Raw genomic sequence first — 18,978 nt, forward strand, 5'->3', positions numbered from 1 at the left:
TTACAGATGTTTGTGGACCATCTCGGGGGATCCTGGGAATGGAACTTCAGTCCTTTGCAAGAGCAGCAAGCACTCTGAACGCCAAGCCATTACTCCAGTCAGATTCTTACATTTCTTTAGATATAATTTATAATGATAGCAAAATTGTGAATGGTTATAAAAATATGTGTTTTCACTTTTGATGATTATAGTAAAGTTTGGAGTGACTGTTATCAAAACGTCTATTAGATTTTGTTTCAAATATAAAATTTGATGTGACACAAGATAAGTTTGTTTTCACAAACTTCAAACTTCTCATAAAATTTTTTTTATGTGGAATGCCATGTACAGTTAATATTTAATTATTTGAATATTTTAGTTTTACCATTTTCTAAAATGATACAAAGAGAACACAGCTGCATTTTCAACTAAGTGCCAGGGTCCTTGTTATTTCCTCCTGGATTTCTTAAAAGCTTTGGGAAACCCAAGCCAGTGGGGCTTTTCAGTGATTCACATGTCTGCTGTTCTCAGACGTGCTTTGCAAAGCTGGGAACTGGGGCTCTCCCGTTGCCTGAGCTGCTTGAGATGGACATGTAGTTGACTCCTCATTAATGCAATCATTCCCAACTTAAAGATGCTGCTGTAACCATGTCTTGATAAAGTCAAGTGCAATGTTGTATATTAAACTACAAATCAGGCTGGAAAAATAATCCAAGAGGGATCCATTTAGTGGAAGTTTACTCTCCTAGCCCAAAGGTTCCACACAGCTTCTAGCAAGAGTTCAGAAACTTCCCTTTTCCAGACACTGCAGCCGGTCAAGGGTTGTTCTGGAGGACCGCCCATTCCAGACCCAATCCTCCCGGTGCAGGCTGAGTCCAGGTCTCCGAGATTTTCTGGGGGAAGCCTTCCAGCCTCCCCGCAAGGCCAGCTGCTGTAGATGTATGCAACCTGTGAACTCATGCCAGCTCCTTGAGACTTCACAGAAGGCCAAGGCGTTCCAGGACACACAGAGGCTGTGGCCAACTGCCCAGGGGGCGGGGACTGCTTTCTGCTCTCAGTTGCCCTTCAGGTTCTGAGCCCTGGGGGCCTGGCAGTGGCAGAATCATGTGGGCACCTGGTGCGGTGGCCCAGGAGCGGGTGCGCCTCCCGCAGCCTCCTCCAGGATGTTGATCTCCGCCTCAGCTTGGGCTCTTTTTCTTTCACTTTTCTTTTAGATGGGGTTGAGATTCCCCGGCTGGAAAGCGCAAGGGGAAACCCCAGCTGATTCCCCCCCCTCGTACCTCGATTGTTCACACTGGCTACTGCCTGCACCCTGCAGCCAGAACTCGATGGAGGTACAGAATGGGAGGTGGTGGTGCTGGTGGTGGTGGATCAACAATGGAATTTTTCCCGAAAGCCTACGCCCGGGGCCCCTCCCACCTCTGGCTCTGCTCAGGCACCCTTCTCCCCACCAGCTGCGGGCCAAGCTGCCCCGCCCTCTTGACCGAGACTTCAGTACTCAGTGGCACTATATTCAGAGCGTTTTGCCTTCTGTCCAGACATTCTTCTCGGGGTTCTCCTCTACATCCCTCCCCCTCTGCAGAATAGGGCAGCTTGCCGGTCCTCCTGCGAGTCTCTCCAGCCAGCTGCGTCCCGCAGCTTGCGGTGCACCTCCGCGCTGCAGGGACCTTGCCAGGGCAGGCCCAGCGGGAGCAACGCACGTCTGTCTGCCCCCGCCCAGTGGCAGAGTTGGACGAAGACAGGACCCTGCTGCTTGGAAGGCTGAGTTCCACATCTAACCGAGCTCAGAGAGGTCAGGAAAGGTACCAGCGCTTCTCTCCTCGCCACATCCCCCTTGCAAACTTCTGCTGGCCCTGGTGAATGGATGCGTGCTCTGGACTCTCTCGCTCTCTCCCTTTGCAAAAACCACCTCTTCCTTGATGAAGATGTGTCTTCTAGGGAAAGAAAGGTGTAAGGATGGTCATAGGCCTGGGTCTGTATTAGCGACAACTTAGCTCGAATCACCTAATGCTTATCATCGCAGTTGTCTGTCTGTAATGCCAGATCGGAGGGCAGCGAATTGTCCTAAAATCAAATCCGTACTCACGAGGGCGTTAGATGAAAAACCGGCAAACTTTTTCAAGTGGTTTTGAGACTGCAACGCTACAGGGATGCGAAGCTCAAAAGAATTTCTATAACCCCTGCATTTAAGGCTATGCTAACTCCCAAGGACATGTAAACACTGTAAACGATGCAGGTTCCAGACTCTACCAGAGTCACCAGAGTGGAAATGGAAACGAAGTGACTGCCTGCATCTACTTTCCACTGGCGATTTTAAATTGATTTCTGATACTCTCATTGGTGGCAGGTCTCTACCAGTGGCTATCATTCACCCTCACCCTTTTCTGTAGTAGAGGAGGTTATCAAACTGGCTAGGTCCTCCAGTTTGATTTGGTAAATAATCAGATGAGTAGGCTTAGCTATCTTTCTGTGCAGAGGCTGCAAGTTAGATCCTTATCAGCACTGAATAATTTAGAGGATTTCCTACAGAAAGCTTTGTGGGCGTCAGGTCAGAAGACAGGAGGCAACTCCGGGAGGGCTGTCAATAGAAATACAGGACGAGAGACAAAGCGTCATTTGAGGCTTTTAGAGGGAAAAGAATAAAATTAAGAGCTTTACTTGACGTCGAAGCATCAGGAAGTGCTTCAGGCATATTATAAGTGTGTCTGCACGCCCTGATCTTATGCTTCTTTCTTTTATCTTCTGGGAGTTGGGAGTCCGACTCCCATGGGTCCTCTTGCCTTATGATCTGTTTTGCAACCTGATAGGGAGTAGGTTTTCCCTCGCTCAGGTCCATGACAGGCTTTTCATAGCTTGGATGGTATTGCTGGGGGCAGCTTTACAGTGTGATGGGAAGCTAGTTCTGCTTGGAATTTTCCTGTAGATTGCCGGTGGATTAAAGGGAAAATACTGCGGTGCTTTCTTGTTTAAGTCTGGTTTCAATGATAGGAAATGTCCCAGGCTGTATTGCGTGATATAAAATTTGTCATTGGCATATATTTTTGTAAACTAATTTTGAAGATGAAAAAACAATAGCTTAAGGTTGTTGAAGCAGAATTTGGAGACTGGAGGATTTTGACCTTGGGAAGCACTCCAGCTAAGGTGTGCTGCCCCTCAGCAATTTCAGGAAAGCTGAAAAAGGAATGCTGCAGATTTGTGGATTTTCTTGAGGGAAATGTTTGTGACACTAATCAGCTCTAGAAATGGGTGTCTGATCCAAGCCTTTTAAAACGTTTTAGACTTTAGGCATCTGGCTGGTTTCTCCTAAATTTCTCTGCTTTTGTTTTTTTGTTTAACTGTTCTGAACGCTGACTAATGACAACACAGGAAATACTGTCTTCAGCCTACAGCCTGGGTTTTGGGTAGTAACACAGGTAACAGCCAACAACTTAAATTCTAAGCTCCCAATATTGTTCTAAGTATACACATATTTAGAAAGTGTCATAATGGACTAAATATGAATAGTAGTGCATATGGTAATCAGTGTGTAAACTAACTCAATAACTTATGCAAGGAAACAGGGCTTGGGAGGGTTGACCTCTTCCAACCCAGACAGACCTGAGATTGCAAAGCTGATAAAAAAATTAATTATTCTCATTGAACTATTTCCCACAGTTTGACAGTGACGATTACTACTTCGTTTGGGCCAATGTTGTGATGCTAGAGTTTGGGTTTCAAATTAACTTTTGTAGCTAATATTATTAATTATATATTAAAAGATTAATTATCACATAATATCTGCATGTATTTGATCCCTTAGGGAAATTTATGGCCCATGAATGAAAATATCTGCTTAATGTATATCAGGTTTTTAATAATGACTCATAACGGGCAAATCTGGATTGGTTTCTTTATTTGAATCCCTCTACTTGTCAATCCATCAGTCCAAGTAGGGAGCTAGCACTCAAAGAGAGATGGGAAAAGAAGATTCTCCTATCACATCCTGAGTGAAGATGTGATAGCTGCTTGGTGAGATGGCTTCTTTAGTGGACTAAGGTGGTACCGTTGACAAGGAGCCATGCTCCTTCTCTCAGCCCCGACAGTAGCTCTTACACGCCCCTATTCAGTGGTTCCAGCAACAGCAGGAGATGGCTGCAACTCAGTATTGCTGTGGTTTGTGCTGCTTTTGCATTGGTAGGAGGAAAAATTCTATAGTGGTGTTGAGAGAAAATTAGTGGGTTTTGGGAGAAGTAGAATGCAATTAATACTTATTTTATATTGTGTTTCAGCTAACTAATTTCAAAATTACACATGCATGTATATATGTACATATTTATATATCATGTAGGTTTGAATATATGTGTGTGTATTTTAGCAGCTGTCAGCAGATAGAAGGGCTATTTTAAATTATATCTGGATTACATTGACTGGAAAAGCAAGGTTAGCCTAGAAATCCTGACACTGATACTGAAGTAAAAATTGTTAGCAATGTATTCAGAAGGAACCAAATGTGAACCAGAAAGTTACTAACAGGGAGGCTCTGGTGCCTCAGGCACCATGTTGGCATGTCATAGGCACAGCCCCACTGAATTCTAATGCATTACATGTTTATTCCTACTGTACAAAAAGGAAAAGAGTAAAAGGTGGCACTACCATGCCCTTCCATGTGGAGTAGGGTCCAGCTAGGGAGGCATTGTCAATGTGGAGTAGGGTCCAGCTAGGGAGGCATTGTCAATGTGGAGTAGGGTCCAGCTAGGGAGGCATTGTCAGTGTGGAGTAGGGTCCAGCTAGGGAGACATTGGCCTTCTTAGGGTCCAGCTAGCCAGACACCGAGGTTAAGATTGACTCCATCAATGCTGTTTTTGTGGGTGTCATGATCTTTGTGTTCAGTGCAGTGAGAAATAATGCCAGGAGGCAGGCGTTGGCCATCATTTGAGTGATTACTTTGCTTTATATTAAACAATGTTATCTCTTTCTTAAGTGTTACTTGGGACCAGCAATGTGGCTTGTTGAATAAGGATCTGGCTACGTAGTAAGCCTGGAGACCTGAGTTCAAACCATGGAATCCATGTCCAGATAGAAAGAGAACCCACTCCATGAAGTTGTCCTCTGACCTCACACGTGTGCCAGGGCACACTTGCCTCCCACCCCATTTTGCATACACACACAATGATAATGAAAGTTAATTGAAAGTAAGGAATCCCGTGCTGGGGTCAGAACAGGAAGTGAGGTTCCTTGAGCCATTTCTGTTGTCAGTGTCTGCACACATTCTCCTGGAGTGTTTGTGTGCATTGATTGGAAGTGTTTTATCCCACAGCAGGGGAGAGGCCTATAGAGAGGCAGTATGATGGGCATCTATGTATCTGTTTGTAAATATGTGTGTTTGCTCCAAATGCTCATTTCTCCTATGTCTGCAGAGGTCGCAGAACAGATTAGGAGGATGACAGAGATTATTTTGCCAAATGAAGAAATAGAAACTGAAAACGATCAAGGGTGGGGCTGGGAGAAGTGATGAACACAGGGTTGGTGGGGGAGGGGAGCTGTATTCATTGTGACACAGAAAGAGGCCCAGAGAAGTCCCTGGTGTCCAATAACATTGAGTCATATTTCTTGATAGACAGTTTACTCTTGTACTTTCCACCTGAAATGTACAAAACGAAGCAGTGCTTGAGAACTCATGACCAAGCTCTGAGTGGTGAAGGAACTTCCCTTCGCTGAAAACCTTCATAGTTAAACGTATGTTTTTCCAGTTTTGTTTTGTGTTTATGTTGGGTATAGGAGTGTGTGTGTGTGTGTGTGTGTGTGTGTGTGTGTGTGTGTGTGTGTGTGTATGTGTGTGTGTGTTGGAGGGGGGTAATTCCTCAAGCATCCATCATTTATTTTTTCTTGAGACAGCGTTTCTCATGGGCCTGGAACTCATGAGTAGGGATGGGCTGCTTGGCTGTTAAGCTGTAGAGATGTGCCTGCTTTTGCTTCCCAGGCATTGGCTGGATTGCAGTCTCAGGTCCACATGCCTCACTCTTTTACAGAAACGTATATTCTGGTGATCAAACTCTGGTCCTCAGGCCTGTAAAGCAAACGCTTAAGAACTGAACTATCCTTTCTCCAACCCTACTGTATTTAACTTTTGTTCTTAGCTCTCTACAACAAAAAGTAAGTACATAAAATTAAAATGAAATATTATTATTAATACATTTTATTATTCAAGACTACTCTTGGGTTATTTTTCATATTTTTAATGCATAACTCAAACAACCTGTGAACTTTTAATATGTAAGAACTAGGCATAAAACTAAGAGCTATTGGAAATGTGTATAAAAGCAGCAGAGAAGACAGGAATGTCAATTCTTTGATTAAAGGCGTCTCCTATGTGAACAGTTCCCCTGTATGTGGCACCAGGGAAGATCAAGGTACATGGTGAGACTCTGGGTGGGGGAGGGGAAGGGTAATCCTGAGAAGGGACAGGGAGAGCAGAACTCAGGCTCATCCGTGAGAAGCTCCTCCACACGCACTGAGTGTGGCTCTTCAGTTCCTTTGGAACCCTGTGTCTTCTCCCCTTTGTCAGATCTTGGGTGCTCAGGAGAGCTCTGACCTGGTTCAGCCTCATCGTCACCCTCCCCCGGACTTCTGGAGAAGCCGGCAGAGTGGGAGCATGAAAGAACCTGGTTTGGTTCCTGTGGAGGGTCCTCCGAGATTGAAAGAACTGAGTGTCTGTATGGCTGGCATAAACAACGCTTCCTCACCATATCCTCCAGTGCCAGCTCCTGGATGCTGCCTCTTCTCTTCTATGTATTTGTCATTCCATCATGCTTCATGAGTCATGCCTAGGTGAATCTGTGAGATGCTGTTTCACAAAACGAGGTGGAAAGTAATTGAGGAAAACATCTGATGTTCACCTCTGATTTCCACATACACGTGCATACTCGGGCTTGTACACACACACACACACACACACACACACACACACACACACACACACACACACACATTGATGGGACAGTGTATTCTTTATGCCTAGACAGGAGCTGGTCATAGGGTTGATTTGTATTAACTTCAGTAGAAGTCAACCACATCACCCAGGAAGTTCACAAATGAACAGGGCTATAAGGAAGTAGGAGACAGAAGTCACAGGGGAAAATGTTCAACAAAGGTAATAAGATCAATATTTGAGGAAAATATTTTGGGATAGAATTATTGATGGAAAAGACAAATTAGAACTAAGGAAATCATCTGGAAATTCAAGTAGTTAATTCAAGTGTACAGTCTTCTGCCCATTTTCACTCAAGGACATAACTCTAGTTACCCTTTCTCGCCATTTTTCCCTGCCTTCTTTCTTCCTAGGAGACCTTTCCTGTCACCTACATCCTAATTTCTCCTATAAAGAAAAATTAGCCTAATTTTTTTAAACTTTTTTTGTTGTATTTCTTTCCGCTATATCTGGTTTTTATCCCACCATATGAAAAATTTTATACTGTTGTGGGAGAAGACTTTTCCTGTGGGGATGAAACACACACACACATACACACACACACACACACACACACACACACACACACACACACACACACACCCCTACTCATCCCTGATATGAAGCCCATTACTGACCAAACTATGTATCCCACCAAAGTCCTTCTTTTTACTTACAGAAATATGGGTGAGGGGTCACTTATAGGAGCAAAAATGACTCAAAGACAGCTAGCTGAGACACCAAAGCTCACTTAACATGGATGACAGCTCACAAAGCTGGACAAAAGGTGACAGCCTGCTGGCAGCTCAAAGGGTTGGAGAGTGCCCTTTGCAGGTGACTCAGTTGGTCTGAGGCTTTTCCAGGCAGCACATGGGGTTGCTGCTTCTATCAGGCAGCTGGTCTAGTCTGTTTTGCAACACGTCTGTCTTGACTTTTCTGAGAGTAACTCTCAACCGTCTTGATTGGTTTTTCTGGGAGGGAAGGGCCTAGTGAATCTGGTGGGTTTCCGGGACTTCCTGAAACAACTTTGAGTTGTTTACTTTTTGTCTTAAGGAGCTTTCTTGGAAGATGGAAAGTTTGGATCTGGGAGGAAACTGTTACACGCTACATGCTCACTTCTCTGAAAGTGTACTTTTCTTGCTAAAGATTCACTGAATCTAGGTGTAGTTTACTCCACAGGCTAGTTCTTGGTTCTCTTTGTATGTGTCTCTCCCTACCCTGTACCCATCTATTACCTCACTAGCAACTATTTCACTCTTGAACTAGTTGTTTATTTCTCAACATGTAGATATAGGAAAGTCTCAGAGCCAGGTTCTTAAACCTGATCTCTAAATGGACTTCCTCTCCTGGTGATCTCATCCTGACTCCTGACTCATGGATTTTAATGCTTTCATGGGCTGATGATTCATAAATTTATGCCTCTAGTCATGATCCCCCACATGAACTCCAGACTCACATTCAAAGTCTGTCCATCATCCTTGATTAGATGTTTAATATATTGGATTCTCAACTTTACTCCATAATCTACCTTTCTATGCTCTTTGGTGATAATTTGATTCTTTAAGTTCTGTAAATAACCAATGAGTAAGTCAGTATGAGTTATTTTTAATTTCTGTTTTTCTCATGCCCACACTGACTTTGCCACCAGATTACTTAGCCATGCCTTTGAACAGCATTCAGTATCTAAATGATAGTAATGATGGACTTTGACACTCTTAGCCTCCTCCTACCTGTGACTTATTATATCACTGTCTGTAGCTCAGGCTTGAAGTTTTAAAATTAGATCTTTAAATGATGGATATTTTTTTTTCTGATGCTGTTTGTTTCCTGAGTGCTGAGATCTCTGACCTAAAAAGATAGCCATTTTCTCCTGCCCCCAGCACACAGTGATATGACATAATCAGGACAATGACAATAGATAGTGCCATTTTAAAATGAGACAAAGAATGGCTGTGGTAGCCATCAGTCCGTAGCAATTCTAAACCCAGCCAAGCCTATTCCCTTATTTCTCTCCGTCTTCAAAGCAGAAAATGTGCCTAGTAAAAGCTCAGATTTGTTCCCAGAGTGCCACAGTCCAAGAATGGAGTCCTGTGAAAGGCATTCTAGGTACTTTTGAGAAAACTCCAAGATAATAAGACTCATAATCTCATTTTCTTCAGAACACAGAATTATTCTTGAAATGTACTTTCATATCCCTCCAAGGTTTAGCAGATAGGAGTGAGTTTGCCTCAGCTCTTCTTATTCATATACCTCTATGGAAAAGCATGCTTTATTCAGGTGACTCTTCTTAACCCTCAGTGTATAAACTGTCCGATGCTCTGAATAAAGTTGGCCAATGCACAAGCCTTTAGTTCACCTCATATTTAGGCCTTGTTTGCCCAGGTTCAAGCCACCAAAGAGAGTGCTAAGTACCAGAGAACAGTTCTCTTGGCCTTTTATCTTCATTCTTTGGATATTTGGCTCCTTGGACATTTACTCTTCTTTCCCTAAGAAATAGCTAACATTTTCAATTAAGTTGTGTACTTCCTGCTTTCAGAGTTAGACCACCTGTGCACTCTTTTATATATTTGCTGGTATTCTGTTTTTGCTTTTAAGTTTAAATATCTTTAAAAATTTGAGCCTTCCTTTGAGTTTTGTTGAGGTCCATTCCGTTAAAAAAAATACTAGTACAGTGCTCCCGAGACTGGCTCCTCTTTACTTTGTCTATGAATCAGAATACTATAGAGAGAGCCCATAAGGTGTTTTAGAGCTCTTTAGACTGACTGGTAAGATCTGCAAGATGTGACCTTAAAACTTTCTCAGGTCTTAACGAGAGGTTCAGCTACACAAGTGCTTGATTTTTAACCTGAGATTACACAGTTCTAATGGACCTCAGATACGATCTTTGCCCCTAGACCATGTGGTTCTTTGAGAATTTGTTGATGTCTAGACAAGCAAGGAGGAAAATCAGTTTTATTTCTAACTAGGCAAGTACTTCATTTGTGAGAAAGAGTGTCACGTAGTCCATGGTGCCTTGGAACTTGCTACGTCTCTAGACTGGTCTTGATTTGTGATGCAGCTGTTCTGCCTCTCCAGGGGTGTGATTACAAGGATGGCCCACCACAGCCACCTTGAAACTCCCATATTTTTCTGCTCCTATATTTGGTCTTAGCAGCTAAATTCAGCCAATTGTCACTTTTATAAGTCCATTTTCTTCCTTCAATATTATTGCAGGCCACAGTACTACCAATAACATTCTGCAATGTAATGTAGCATGAATTGTCCTTTCTTTAGACTCCAGGAACAGAACATCACCACCTCACCAGTCTTTACTGACAGTGTCTTTGCCTTTTATCTGCTCTCTACTGCTTGATCTATTAATTGCTTATGTAAATTGCTACCCTAAACTTAGTGTCATAAACTTTAAAAAAATGATTTTGGGGCGCTAAAGACTTGGACAAAGAACAATGGTAATGGTCTTCTCCTCTCCTTCAATACCAGTGTCCTCAGCAAGAGTGTGGGTCCAATATGGCTCAAGGCACTGGTGGACACAGGGCTGTCTGTATGGAACATTGTATCTGTTCCTGGTCGTGTTGCTTGACTGGCTTATTTGTCCTTCACAAGGCTTTTTTCCTCTTGCTGAGTGAACTTCCTGACAGCATGAGGATTTGAGGATTTCTGGGTGTCAGACTTGGTTTTGTTGTTGTTTTTAGTTAAAAGAAATTTTTTTGTACTATGTATTCTTATCCTGGTTTCCCCTCCCCTTTATCTTCCCAGGTCCATCCCAACTCCCTCCCCACTCAGCTCCACTCCCCTTTCTTTCCATACAAAGTAAGTAGATAGGCAAACAAACAAACAAAAACACCACAAATCAGAGGTTTTTTTAAAAAGTAAAAACACAAGAAATATACACAGACACACATAAGACCCATAAAAGCACAACATTGGAAACCATAATATACAAGCAAAAGACCATTATGACCAAAAAGGCCCAAACGAAGCAAAAAGCCTACAAAAATCTCCCTGAGTTCACTTTGTGTTGGTCATCTATTGCTGGGCATGTGACCTACTGTTAAGTGTGGTAAACATACATATTGGAGAAAACTAATTTTTTCTTTTGTAAGTTGTTATCAATTGCAGATAGCTTCTTGGTAAGGGGTGGGAGCTCATATTCACTTTACATAACATTCAGCTCCTGTGAGACAGAAGGATAAGCGGCCAACAAGTAAGGACTGGGAATTCAGTTCTCACTGCCACACTTGTGCTGTTCTTCTGGGAAGAAGAACTTATAAGGTCATCCTCTACTCAGGATTAGAGGGCATAGACATCATTTCTTGACGAGTAGACTGACATGTATTGTAGCTGGAGAGTTTTCTCTCCGGGTCCCGCCAAACCCCGGCAGTCACTTAGCCCACTTATAAAATAAACATATAGACGATTATATTATTTAAACTGCTTGGCCATTAGCTCAGGCCTATCATTGTCTAGCTCTTACTCTTACATTCAGCCCATTTCTATTAATTTATACTTTGCCATGTGGCTCGTGGCTTACTGATACCTTACATCTTCCTTGTCCTGGCGGCGGCTGCAGGCAGTCTCCTCCATCCCTTCCTGTTCCCTTAATTCTCCTCTCTGTTAGTCCCACCTATACTTCCTGTCTGGCTACTGGCCAATCAGTGTTTTATTTATTAACATATGCCATACAGAACATCCCACAGCAATGCATAGCCACAGGCTGGAAGCCATTGCTTTTATGGTAGCTATTTCTGGAAATTATGCTCCACACAGGGTGGTATTGAAAAGAAACTACTGGGTCATGCTACTGTCCTCCTAAAAACTGTCCTCTGCTTTCTTCTCTAACTCCAAGTAAAAACCAAATTCAATTACAATGACTGGTATCCTTAGTATCTCATTTATTCTTCTTTTTCTTACTTCACTGATTGACTAACAGACATCCTTTTATACTTATCAACCATAATGCTATGTTCTTGCCTAAGAACCTTTGAACTTGTTATTACTTTTTGCCCGAAATTCTCTTATCTGAGATATGTCCACTCTCTTTTACCTCCTTTGGGGCTTGACTCAAGTACCCCATTTCCATAGCAGCGTTCTGTGATTGACAGTCTTCAAATTACATGCTTTACAGCAGTCCCTGCCTCATTCTTCTATGCCTCTGTTGCTGTCTAACACGACCCCATTTGTAATACTTCGGAAACTCTAGGGGAATTGGAAACACAGAGTTAGTTTCCAGGTTTTTAAAAGTTAGATGATATTTTATGGTACAAGTGGCAACAATAAAACTTACACCAAGTCAGATACCAATTCAAAAGCAATTTAAAAAGAGATGCATATCTGTTCATGTTTGACTAACTGATCAAGTACAGAGAAATATTCAGTTTTCAGAGCTTTATTTATGTTCATAAAAAGGAACTCTGGACTTGTATATAAGGTTTATTTAATGACTTGTGAACGTTTTCTTCATTTACATAGCTTTGTCATTTGTTGGTTCTAGCATGTGGTAGTTTCTAGTAGAAACTTGAATGAACATGTGAATGAATGAATGATGTATTGCTACCAAGGAATACAAACCTGTTTAAAATAGGGGAGACTAGGCATGATTGTCCATACCTGGCAATTCCAGTCCTCAATAGGCAGAGACAGGAAGATGTTGAGTTCAAGGCCAGCCTGAGATGCATTGTGAGACCTTGTTTTCAAATGCAAGCAACCAATCAACCAGATAAGCGAACAACCATTGTAGCTTGAGTTTTCCTGCCTGCCCACAGTCAGGACAAATCTCTCTCACCCGCCAGTCCCACAGCCTCTCAGACCCAACCAAGTAAACACAGAGACTTATATTGGTTTCAAACTGTATGGCCGTGGCAGGCTTCTTGCTAACTCTTCTTACAGCTTAAATTAATCCATTTCCATAAATCTATACCTTGCCACATGGCTCGTGGCTTACTGGCATCTTCACATGCTGTTTCTCATCGTGGCGGCTGGCAGTGTCTCTCTGACTCAGCCTTCCACTTCCCAGCTTTATTCTCCTCCTTGTCCCGCCTACACTTCCTGCCTAGCCAATGGCCAATCAGTGTTTTATTTATTGACTAATTAGCAACACATTTGCCATACAGAACATCCCACAGCAAACCATAATACTACCGGGGAAAAGAAAGAAGAGTTATGTTCAAAGAGAATCTAATCATTGACTTTATCCATCAAATTATTTTCTTCAGTCACTAGTAATGTTGAGTGTCTAGAATGTACAGGCTGTATTCTAAGCACTTGGCAAGTTTTGAATCAGTGAGAGCCATGAGAGAAGATTTGGGAGGGTTAAGATATCAGTCCTACGAGATAGAAAAATTAAAGGTACTAGGGATAGATATTGTGCCTAAAACAAGAAAAGGAGAAACTGATTTTGGACTCTCAAGACTGTGATACAAGTAGGCCATACAGTTGAAAATATTAGTCATTGGGAGTACTGACATGGAGAGCAGATGACCTAGAGCATAGCTTGTAAATTAGCAAGTAAAAAATTGTCAGTTGTGGCCAGTTGTGAGACCCTTCTCCAGGAGGCAGAGAGATGTATTGAAGATGCAGGTCACATACACAATGAACTGTCACAGAACTGGTTACATTGGGAGAAGCAGAGCTCAGTGACAGTCTTCAGGAAAGCTGTGGTCAGTTCCCAGGTCTTCAAGAAAGAAGGTTAAACTTCACACATCCTTGCTTGCCTGTCAAACTTGCTCTGTCCGCCATCTTCTGAAACCCTTTCTATCCACCTGTGCCTATTCTTACATATCTGTATTTAAAGAGTCAGTTTCTGTATGAAGTTTTCCATTCAAAATCAAACTTCAACCCAATTTCCTGTCTTGCTCCTGGAAATTTGTTTACACTCTACATTTGTGAACTTACCAAGCAATTTCAGCACTTGGTAGGTAGAGGAAGAAGGATGCTGAGTTCAAGACCAGCCTGGGCTACATTGGTAATGCTTTGTCTTCAAAAGCCAGACGACCAACCAACCAACCAACCTACCAGTCAGTGAACCAACCAACTAACAAAACAAACACACACAGACACAAACACAAATATCACAAATATAAAAACAATTGGGAAGAAAAAGAAGAGCTAGTTTAAGGAGAATTGATTTATTAATACATGTTATTTATTTGTTGAACTATATGCTTCAGAACTGCATGCATGGAAAAAAAACTTAGATAATACTTAATTAAATAGAAACATATTCATGTAGCCCCTCCTCTCAGGTCCACAGGATGAGCAGAGCTGTGATGATGGGGTTGGAAGGGCTGACACTGAAACATTGAATCCTTGTATACCTGCCACCTTGCCTTCAAGAAAAAGGGGGCTTTACAAATGTCATTTTTGTTGCCTCTAAGCCATTCCTTCTTGCTGAATGTTAGAGAGCTAAGTGTCTGAGAAAGCGTGTTCAGTTAGATTTGACCCAGTATGAATTACCCCTAATCAGATCACATGACTGTTGAGAATTCTTCCCGGTATACTCCTTATTTTCAGGGTCAAGAAATGAACTCAGATTTCCTGGGAGCCTCATTTGACCCAGGATACATATAGAATACTTGGATTCATTATTAGAAATGTGAATGTTTTAGAATTAAGGAAACATAATAGAACCAACCCAGGGCTGTTTAATATTTCATGCCTTTTTTATTTTAGAGTGGGTAATTTTTCTATTTCAAAGAAAACACTTTCATAAACGAAAGAAAATTGAAATATGGCCCACTCTAATCTCTAAATTCATTCAAACAGGAGTCCTTTTGTTTTCTTAATTCTAGCTGCCAAGTATTTTAGAAACAATTTAGCATAAGAGGATAAGAGAAGTTTAAAAATATATACTGTTAGTATATAATTTATCTAGTGCCTCTTCTTCCAAGAATACAAAAGATCAAACATACAGTCTTAGTATTATTATGTCACTTCTAAATGTCAGTCCAATGATTAGATTTACAAATCTGTATTTCATAGTTTTAGATGCTACTCTTGTAAAGCAATGTCCTAGTGGTTGCCTGTGAAGAAACTTGTGACATAGTTTTGCTGATGTCTTGTTTGACTTGGCATGAATGTACTTATCTTATTAACCTTGGCCTTTCTTCACCCCAGCTACTGTTATTTACCAAATAGCTCTTCTAAGGCAAGGATTTTAATTCTGGAAGACTAACAGCAGGGCAGAAGGTCTGCTGACAATAGTGCCTGTGTACTGAACCCTTTCTTTGTGCGCGGTTCTCTGCCAGGCTATGTGAGAGACAGAAGTGATGATGAAACCCTCCAGAGATGTATTATCTAATGGAAAAGTTAATAGTTGTATATCTGGAGTAGAGTATCCCTTGTGTACAATGCATGGCTTTGTACACATTGTTTTCTTTGACAGCCAGGAATCAGGACATGCTGCCTTTGTTGGGCATGCACTATTTCATCCAACATCTCCTTCCCCTGGCGTATGTCTGGTTCTTCCTCCTGACACAAACCTGATCCAGTGGTCTTTAGGCTCCCTGGGGGACTATTTCCATAAACCTCCAAGACAGGGTTGTGAATCTTTCATTGTTAACTCCATTCAGTAAATATTTATACACATTTCTTTCTTCTCCATAGTGCCAAAGACCTTAACTTAATCAATTCTTCCAACTTATGAAGGCTAATTTCATATTCATACACTGAAACGCCATGACCTAAATGACCTGCTGTGTGCTCTCAGTGAGAAATTGGTATAAATGGGGCTTGAACTCGGGTCTCACTTTAGATTCTATTTTTAATATGAAGACTATTGTTTGCTAGTAATCTCCACTGGTGACAATTAGTAACAAATATAAATATGTAAAGAAGAGAATATAAAATTTCATAATTTAGAGATGAAACTCATGTAAAACAACAGGCTAATAAATTTTATTAGGGAGTTCAGCAAGTTTACCAGAGAGGTGAAAAAATAGGATACTTTTCAATAGTAAATTATCATTAGCCAGCATAATACATTAGTAAAACAAATCATACAACTTCGCACAGCTGGAACACAGTCTCCACAATAAATTGTGGCTTCTTTGAGGGCTGAATAGATGACTTAGAGTAAGAAAACATGGCAGTGTATTCTCAGTAGTGCAAAGAAAGCTAACGTCAAGCTCTGAGAGGAGTAGGCATGAATGTGGTCCTTCAAAACTGTATGCATAGAAAAACATAGTAAAGATTGAATTTTTTTTTTTTTTTTTTTTTTGGTTTTTCGAGACAGGGTTTCTCTGTGTAGCTTTGCGCCTTTCCTGGAACTCGCTTTGGAGACCAGGCTGGCCTCGAACTCACAGAGATCCGCCTGACTCTGCCTCCCGAGTGCTGGGATTAAAGGCGTGCGCCACCACCGCCCGGCGTAAAGATTGAATTTAATACAGAAATATGAAAGAATATTCCTAGGACATGATGAGGAGTAGAACACCACTCCAACCTTGAAAGGAGTGCTGAAGACCCCGGTAATGGCACCTTGAGACAGAGAACGACGGAGTCTAAATGCTGTAAAAATGAGAGTGTAGTGACTTTAGCAAAAGTGTCAGGGAGCAAGGGCGGTAACTGAGCTACAGTGAGGGAGGAGGAGGAGCACTTTGGACCAGTGCCTGGTTCTGATCCTCAAGGGAGCTCTTTGCACGTAGTAGATTATAGTCACAACACTGTAGTAGCATTTGGTTCACGGCGTCATGGTATAGGACAGTTAATTCTAAAATGTAAAACAAAAAACTCAAAAGCTGCTAATAACTGCCCTTTTATATGTAGCCAATCCACGTGGAGTTGCAAACCCAATCATCGTAATTCTGGATAATTAGGACAAGTTGCAGCCATCTTGGAACTGAAGTTAGTGTGGGCAAACTGGCATAGTGCCCATATATTCCTGGTGGCCACGTAAACCAGTGAAAGATGGTTGTGTGTGTGTGTGGGGGGGATCCCAAAACACATTGTCAAATCCAGACTTTACCTCACTGCATAAATCTAGACTCTGCATTCAAAAGCTGTGTATTTTCTCCGCAGGAAAATTAAGGTGATAAGACCAAATTCCTGGGCTGTTAAATCTGGCATTCTGAAGAAAGGAAAAACATATCTGGATTCAGTATATGCTGTGATAGTCAAGTGTGACCCCATAGGAGGTCCTTAGACACTGAATTAGAATCACCTCCAATATAATCTCCTTATTTCAAAGATAAGTTGTCCTATGTCATGAAGCCATGCGGAAACAGAACCAAAAATTCATGTTTCTTGGCTTCCCATCTACTTCATAAAGTAGGGAAGTTTGTTAAAGTTAGGGAAGATCCAGATTTCATCAAGAATTCTTCAGCTTCAGTGTGATACCAACTATTATAGTTTTAGTAATTTAATGGAATTGTGGTAGCATGCATGAGAATATACTAGAAGTTTGTAAACCTGCCACCATTGTTCACACAACACATCCAAAGACAGAGAGATTCTACATCCTAGAAATGAATTCTTGTCACACCATCAAATGCTAGGGATATGCTGAATATTACTCACCTAGAAAGCTGTGGGCTGTGCTGTTACATTTCGTATGTTCTGTTTTCGCATGACCGTGCTATAGTTTTTATTGCTGTTGTTACTATGACAAACAGTGGAGGGGAGGAAAAAGGAAGAATTTACTTTGGCTTGCAGTTTAGGTTAAAGTCCACAGTTGGATGGCTGCAGTGTTTCTCAGCCTGTGATCAAGCAGTGTATGACAGAAGTGAGTGGGAGAGCAGAGCTGTTCACACCCTGGCAGCTAGGAGGCAGAGAGCATGACAAAGTAGAAGAGACCCAATGGTCTTTCCAAGGCATTCCCTCAGTCACCCACTGCCCCCACGTAGGACCAGCCTCCAAGTGCTACCACCTCCACACAACCTATTCAAATACTGATATCAGTAGAATAACCCAATTATTATTATTGAACAACAATAATAATTACTAGCCAGAGCCTCCAAGATCCAAATACTTCCCCTAAACTCCACCTCCAAACATCATTTGCACAAGGAACCACACCTGGATCATGTGAGCCTTTTAGGATTTTTTTTTATGTAAAAGTTTTTTTTTTCCATTTTACATACCAACCACAGTTCTCCCTCCCCTCCTTCCACTCCTGCCCTCAACTTCAAGAATACTTTAAGTCCTAAGTTATAAAAAAGCCTTTTCAGTCACCTTTGTCCCCAACCTGTGTGTGTTAAAGAATCTGCTTTTCAGTAGTTCAGTCGTGTAGGATTGTAGCCTTCCTTATGTAGAGATGGTCCTGATGCCAGAGGCAAGTTATCCACGTTTATCTGCTAGATCCTTCAGTTCTTCCCTCACCGAGTCAAAGCAAAACCCAAAGCATAACCTTCGAAAGAGACCTGACATCTTAAAAAAAACAAAATTGTAACCACCTATAGCATCCTGTGACCAATCCTGGAAGGGGTCGAATCTTGGGGTGTAGCAAACGCGATTCCATGAGGAGTGAGCCAGTATTTGCTGATGGCTAGAAATGGCATGTTCTTTACACTGGATCCGAAGAGGATGAGAGAAGTGATAGAAAGCAGAGAAAACATCAAAAACAATTAAGGTAAAGATGCCCAAAATTAGTAATGGCCTAATGCATGCTACTTTACTGGAGTAATAGTTGGCCCACTGATAACTACTTGAACAAGAGTAGTTAATGAGGCCAATGGAGAGAAGATATAATTATAAATTAAGTCCTTGTCAGGAGGGCCAGTGCTCTACAGGCTCTCCCCAGATAATTGCCCACCACCATTGTAGAGACGAAGCAGTAGCAGTTGACAGCATGGACTCTGCTGTCCAGGTCAGGGAGAGGAAACCCAGCAGCCACATTCACCACACAGGAGCTCAGCAGTTTACTATGCCAACTAGCAAATAAACTTTGTTAGTAGAAACAGCCTGGCTCTCAGCAGTTCAGCAAGCTGCTGGCTTGCTATTAGACGTTCCTTGTCGAGAAGGGGCCCAGCAAGCAGTGCCTTCGACATAAGATGCCCGGGACCACTCCAGGAATCTGTGGCTGCTCTGTTGATTCAGACATACAATGTAAACCACTCTACAAT

The 18,978-nt window shown here is 41.9% G+C and overlaps 1 protein-coding gene across 1 annotated transcript in view; it reads left to right on the forward strand.

Annotated features, from left to right (window-relative positions):
* The first annotated feature begins 1,330 nt into the window (after positions 1-1,330).
* Positions 1,331-18,978, forward strand: part of Il15 (interleukin 15) — a 71,442-nt gene continuing 53,794 nt past the window's right edge. The window contains exon 1 of the mRNA XM_052728756.1: positions 1,331-1,781. The gene's annotated coding sequence lies outside the window, so the exon portion shown is untranslated. The remainder of the gene's footprint in view (positions 1,782-18,978) is intronic.

The sequence above is a fragment of the Peromyscus californicus genome, unplaced genomic scaffold (genome assembly GCF_007827085.1).
Source record: "Peromyscus californicus insignis strain IS unplaced genomic scaffold, ASM782708v3 Scaffold_8__1_contigs__length_139910024, whole genome shotgun sequence".
NCBI classification, from domain to species: domain Eukaryota; kingdom Metazoa; phylum Chordata; class Mammalia; order Rodentia; family Cricetidae; genus Peromyscus; species Peromyscus californicus.